The 6,753-nt window shown below is 37.9% G+C and overlaps 1 long non-coding RNA gene across 1 annotated transcript; it reads left to right on the top strand.

Moving 5' to 3' along the window:
- The first annotated feature begins 4,331 nt into the window (after window positions 1-4,331).
- On the top strand, window positions 4,332-5,153 carry LOC143304423 (uncharacterized). The gene is made up of 3 exons (XR_013061112.1): window positions 4,332-4,554; window positions 4,630-4,750; window positions 4,871-5,153. It is a non-coding gene; the product is annotated as an uncharacterized LOC143304423 (long non-coding RNA).
- The last annotated feature ends 1,600 nt before the right edge of the window (window positions 5,154-6,753 follow it).

Raw genomic sequence — 6,753 nt, 5'->3', positions numbered from 1 at the left:
ATAGCTAGCCAACTGTCTGCATTCCAGAACGCACATTTATAACTCTCGAAATAATTGTTTAATAAATATCACATTATATTATTTCAACATAAACATTGTGTCTTCCACAGAATATTAATCCTAATTCCAAGATTAAATTCTAACAGGTTATGGGCCCAGACCCAATGTGCTAGTGTTGAAATAAGTTCGTGACTAAAGTTAATATTAAACAATTAACATAAAGCATTACAGTGAGATATAAGTGTATAAGTGTATAAGTGCGGACTAAAGCAAAATAACAATGGCAGGCAGTGCACGTTTCGAGATTCAAAGACTTAACGGCAGCAATTACGAGACGTGGAGAGATAAACTCGAATTGTTATTAATTAAAGATAAAGTTTGGACAGTGATCGGAGATCCAACTCCAGCGCCCGATAAGATGGATCAAAATTGGCTAGATAAAGACGATCAGGCTCGTGCGACAATAGGGTTACTTGTCGAGGATAGTCAGCTTATTCACATTCGGGGCGCAAGATCGGCGAAGCAAGCATGGGAGGCCCTGAAGAACTATCATCAGAAAGCATCATTATCGAATAAAGTATTTCTGCTCAAGGATATATGTCGAATGAACTTAGCTGAAGGCGGAAATTTGGAAGAACACTTAACAGAAATGTTGAACATGTTCGATCGGCTAACAGCATTAGGAAAACCCTTGGATGAGGAGATATCGGTAGCAATGATTCTACGTAGTCTACCAGAGTCATACAGTCCCCTAATTAGCAGCCTGGAAAGTAGACCGGAATCAGATCTCACTATGGAATTCATCAAAGGAAAGCTCATCGACGAATATAAGGGGCGCAGAGGTTCAGGATGGACAACAGACCAAAATGAGACGGTAATGAAAGTAAGTGATGGTAGAAGTAATAATACGAAATGCTTCTTTTGTAAAAAACCCGGGCACATGAAGAAGGATTGCCGTAAATACGCCACATGGAAAACAAAGAAGGATAAAGTGAATAAGGTAATGGAATATAGATCCGATGAAGAACAGCAAGCTTTCGTGAGTACAGAACATAGAGCATCTGAGAAAATTTCCCAAGAACTTTGCCTCGGAATGAGTGATAAAGATACAAGACGTACGCATGTATGGATTATTGACTCAGGGGCCACGAGCCACATGACGGCAGACAGAAACTTTTTCAGCAGCTTCAATCCAGATGAAAAGGGTTTTGTACTACTAGCAGACGAAGTTAGGGCAGTCCAAATAAAGGGCAAAGGATCAGGTATCATAAAGCACCCAAGTAACGGTAAGATAACAAACATGCATATTGACAATGTGTTGTACATACCTGAGCTAAGCTCAAACCTACTCTCGGTGAAAAAACTAACGGGTGACGGCTATAAAGTAAGCTTCGAGAATGACGGTTGTCGTATTGTAAAAGATGGAGTAGTGGAAATATTCGCTAAAGCCTCAAGCAATTCATATCTACTGCCGACCATCGAAAGCGCATGTACAACGAAAGAAAAGCAACACAACGAAAGCTGTCAACATACCTGGCACAAGCGTTTCGGGCATAGAAATATAAACGCGATAAAGCAATTAGAAAACGGCCTTGCGACCGGGATAAAGATAAAAGACTGCGGAATAAGGGAAATTTGCGAGTGCTGTATAAAAGGGAAAATGACGAAAAAACCTTTCCCTAAAGAATCAACGACAAGGACGAGTAGCATTCTGGATCTCATACATACAGATGTTTGTGGCTCAATGCAGACTGCAACTCCAGGTAAGAAACGGTATGCTTTAACCATAATTGACGATTTCAGTAGATTCACAAAAATATATCTGATGGAAACAAAACATGAAACCACGAAATATATTAAAGAATTTGTGCAATCAATGAAAAATCAATTAAATAAGGTACCTAAAGCAATAAGATCAGATCGAGGAAGGGAATACGTCAACAACAACCTGAGGAATTACCTGCATAATGAAGGTATAAAGATTCAATATACAGCAGGATACTCACCGCAGCAAAATGGAGTCGCTGAAAGAAAGAATCGCTCTCTAATAGAAATGGCTAAATGTATGCTTATTGACGCCGACATGGACAAGAAGTACTGGGGTGAGGCAATACACACAGCCAACTACCTGCAAAATATCCTACCCACAAAACACACAGGTAAGACGCCGTATGAATTATGGTATTCTAAGCTACCTGACGTCAAAAATCTTCGTCCTTTTGGTACTATGGCATATGCACATATACCTCAAGAGTGTCGAAGAAAGTTAGACGAGAAAGCAGAAGAATTAAGGTTTGTCGGATATTCGGAAGAATCGAAGGCATACAGACTACTCGATACAGCTGAAGACAGAGAAAAGATAAGTCGTAATGTGATCTTTCTTGAAACTCATAAGGAACCCGGGACAGAAGAAATTATTTTTGAAGAACAGACCGTTACTGAAGGTACAGCAAATAAAACAGGAGATAACAATAAGGAAATTATTGAAGAAAAAGAACCCAAAGATGAATCCGAAGATATTCAAGGTTCAGAGCCAAGGCGATCAAAAAGACTAAATAAAGGAATTCCTCCTGATAGGTACATGGGAGCACTAAACATGACAGTTAGCCTAGAAGAGCCAAAGGATCGAAAGGAGGCACTATCAAGGCCAGATGCAGAACTGTGGATAAAGGCGATGGATGAGGAAATGGATTCGCTGAAGAATAACAAGACTTGGGACCTCATGATTCCACCTAAAGAGCGAAAGGTTTAAGTGCAACTAAATTGAATTTTCTGTTACAGAAGTGCAATTTGCAGAATCAATGATCAAGCGACTAATATCGTTGAGGAAGGGTGTTGGAATACAACGATATCAGTCGCATGCGGATAGAGTGTTTGATCGTACAGATTCTTCCATTCGTTGCCCAGCGCCATCCCCACTAGCGTACGTTCGTTAGATGTACCGCGGCGGCTGGCGCGTGCATGCTCTTCCGAGAACTCGGCGGAAGAAACGTAAGGATATGGATGGAACATTGGGCACGTCGGTGTAGCGCCTTGACAGCGTAGCGCTTTGTATCGAGAAGCTGCTAGAAGGTTCCGTGGCACGTGACGTTACACAGACATCTACTCAGGTCACACTCATTACAGAGAGTGGGGGTTCAAAATCTTTACAAGCGCCACAGGTCACTAAGGCAGTTAGTCTGTGAATAGCTAGCCAACTGTCTGCATTCCAGAACGCACATTTATAACTCTCGAAATAATTGTTTAATAAATATCACATTATATTATTTCAACATAAACATTGTGTCTTCCACAGAATATTAATCCTAATTCCAAGATTAAATTCTAACACTTTTACAAACAAACCATCCATTTTAAAATCGTATTTAGCGTTGATGAAATTTTAATTACTCGCCGTGAAAACGTCGCGATTGTTCTCGACACCCCTCTTTGCCGGGATAAGAAACGATACAATCAAGAATTCCTTCGTATACGGAAAAGAGGGTCATACGCGCACGCCATAGCTGTACATTTCTACGTCTTCCCTTTTTTACCGACGACTCACGTAATTGTTGCGTTCTAACGTTCTAAAATTGGACCAATCAACGATCCTTTAATTACTCGTCACGGAGACTTGGCAATTGTCTTCGACACGTGCCTTTGCCAGGACAAAAATTATTCCATCAGAAATTCCAGATTCTACGGATAAGAAGGACACGCGTAAGAACGTCGTTTCCGTCATCCTGGTAACTAATTACTGATTCTACCTTGTTCGTTAATTGCACGATTTTTCGAGATTCTCGAGAAAAAAAGAAGAAGAAAAAAAGGAACAAGAAGTAAAGGAAAACGATTCATACGTATACTACATAAAACTGATCGAATCAGTTGAAAAATCCAAGCTGGCTCGAGGGGATTTTTTATCGAGAACGCCGGTGTAGTATCAACGTAGCGTCGCAGTAACGCAACGTTCAGCCATGCGACAGAAAAATGTATCACCATGAACACGAGCTTCTTTGCGTTTATCGACGAGATTCGTCTGACTAGCATTGAAGATGATCGATGCAACTCAATTACGGACCGAAGATACCTTCGCTTATTATTACTACTCTTGCTTGTTATTACTTCTTACTTCGTAGCAAACGTTTCCTGATTTTGTTTCGCAATTATCAAGTTACCATCGCAGTACGGTGTGCGATGGACAAAAATAGAAATAGTCGCTGTTCGATTTTGATCTCATTACGCCGATATGATATCGTCAGCGCGTAAGTAAGTAATATTATAATTGTAAACAATAATCGTCCGCGGAAGCAATACAGGATTGGTAAAATGGGAGGATTAGTAAAATCGTTAGCACATCAAAGTCTAATCACTTGAAAATTAGCTCGTTCACTGTACGTTCTTGTTTGTTAGCTCTTGTTAAATAGCGTTTGTTACGACTTATATATGAAGAATTTGAGCAAAGATACGTGCAATTTTAATTTCTAATTAGAAAATTTCTTCCCCCCTTCAAAGAGCAATTTGAAAAATATCGTTCAAACCACCTTACATTAATTTTGATCGTTCTGTGTCAAGAAGGTATCGTATCACAAAGTTACATGCTATGTAACTTTCGTTACAAACTGCTACATTCGATGTTCATTATTTTTTTAGTTGGATCTTTAGTTAAAATTAAAGTTACACGAAAAGTCTGTTCTTCGCCGAATGTCAGCGCAATATCTGAAGACACGGAAGGGGAGATAAATGATTTCTGCATGACGCTCACGATAAAGTGGTAGGATTTATTTACTTAAGCAACACTTCTCACACTGATGTGTGGTGATAAACAAAAAAGCAAATATACGAGTCAGGGAGATACCAACAAAAATTTTATAAACAGGCTTTTACTCGACAGATCTCCTGATGTCAAGCTGCAGAGAGACTGCACGTTATATGCGTCTTTTATCTTCGTCGCGAGTGCTCGCCCAAATGCCGTACTGCGATGACATGGCGAATTTTTTTCTCGTTTAACATGTTCAAGTCGGGAGGATTTCTACGATTCCTGCTTTCCGCTCAGGAGAAAAAAGAAAAAGGTGGAAACAATTTTCTCGCTTGATTTTTATTTCACAAATATTAATTCGTTATTGTTGAGAAGTATTGAAAAAAAAGTAAATAAATGATGTTGATACGTGCATCGATTTCGCACTGAAACGTGTTAATTTGTCAGTACATATATATTTACTGCTGAAGTTTATTTGTTTTTATATCTTCATAAATATAATTGAAAAACAATATCACAAATTATTTACAAATGTCAATGATCGCGTGGAAAAAACAGAACGTTCGTGATAAAATTGTCACCTGGTAGACCAAATGTATATTCTAGAATTATGGACATTTTTATGAATATGGAATATTTAGGAAAGCGCGAAGATAAATGTTTATCAATGGCAGATAACGCGAGAATAATCCGGGAATAATATGTTAAGAGAGAACACAATACAATTATTGTTCGAGTGGAGTATTTCATTTTATAGTTTCCAGAAGATTGATTTTCTCGGACAGGTGTTCGCGTTCGAATAAAAAATCCAGCAAATGGAGGTCGAAAATAGTATTTCTTACGCCATGGTGGTTGCTAACGATGTTCTGGTGTTCTATCGTTCATATCTTTAATTCATGTTTATAACGCTATAAACACTGATCGTTTATATGATAATATCCTAGAAACTGAAACGGAATTATCTTTCTAAGAGACGTAGTTCCTTCCGTCGATTTTATTTATAAATTAGTAATACTGATTAATCAAGATTATGGGAAATATTGCGATTGATTTAAGAACAATATAAGAGAATTGTAGTTTGTATAACATAGGCCATGAAAAGCAACAGGATATTATGAAACTTGTCTTTAAGGGAGGAAAGTTTCACTTTGTTAAAATGCCATTCTTCAAAGTATGATTTTACTCGACGAATGAAAGAATAATGGTAAATTAGATAATATAGATTTAGAATAATTGAATAAAAGCTGTGTAGCATTTTATATTCTCCAAATAAACGAGAACAGAATTATAAAATAGAAAGGAATAAAAAGAATAGAGAGTCGGATCCAGGAAAAGTACTACAAATAAAATTAGGGTAGAGAAGTATCAAAATTAATGCAAGAGTGTATTAAAATTTTATCAAAGTAGGATATATTTTCCCCAAAGGGAAGCAACATACCTCCGAGCGATTTGATTAAGAAGCCACTAACCAAAGTTCCCTCAACGAAAAGGTGGTGAACATCAAAGGAAAAGTTGGCAAAAACATGATGGCAGTTTCCGGTAAAGCACAATCTCGCAAGATCATTTTTTCGTCACGCACTAGCCCTTTCGTCGAACCCATTAGACTCCCTGTGGCCATGGAGCTAAATGGAAGGTCGAATTATAGAAAAAAAGGTCTCGGTTCCTTGTCGGAAATCGAAGAAAAATATACTGTAACTCGATCGAAAAAAAGGAATGTACTTGCTAGAAAATACAAGAGACATGTTTAAAAGAAAATTGCAATTTTCAAATATTTTCCTTTATAAATTGTTGGTACTTTTTTACAGGATTGAAACGATCGATAGGGAAACTGTGTCAATTTGGTGCATAATTTATAAACGATAAAACGGAAGTATCAAGGATATATCGATTCAAGAACTCTGTCTCTCCCTATTATTTCTCTAACGTAGAGAGATGTCCTTAATTAAAATATTCCAAGTCGAACGATTCTGCGCATTGCTTCGTAAATGGACAATATTTATCATTTTTAACGTGCACGC

This window comes from Bombus vancouverensis, unplaced genomic scaffold, assembly GCF_051014615.1.
Source record: "Bombus vancouverensis nearcticus unplaced genomic scaffold, iyBomVanc1_principal scaffold0034, whole genome shotgun sequence".
Classification (NCBI taxonomy): Eukaryota; Metazoa; Arthropoda; class Insecta; order Hymenoptera; family Apidae; genus Bombus; species Bombus vancouverensis.
This window is presented reverse-complemented; position numbering and strand designations above follow the sequence as displayed.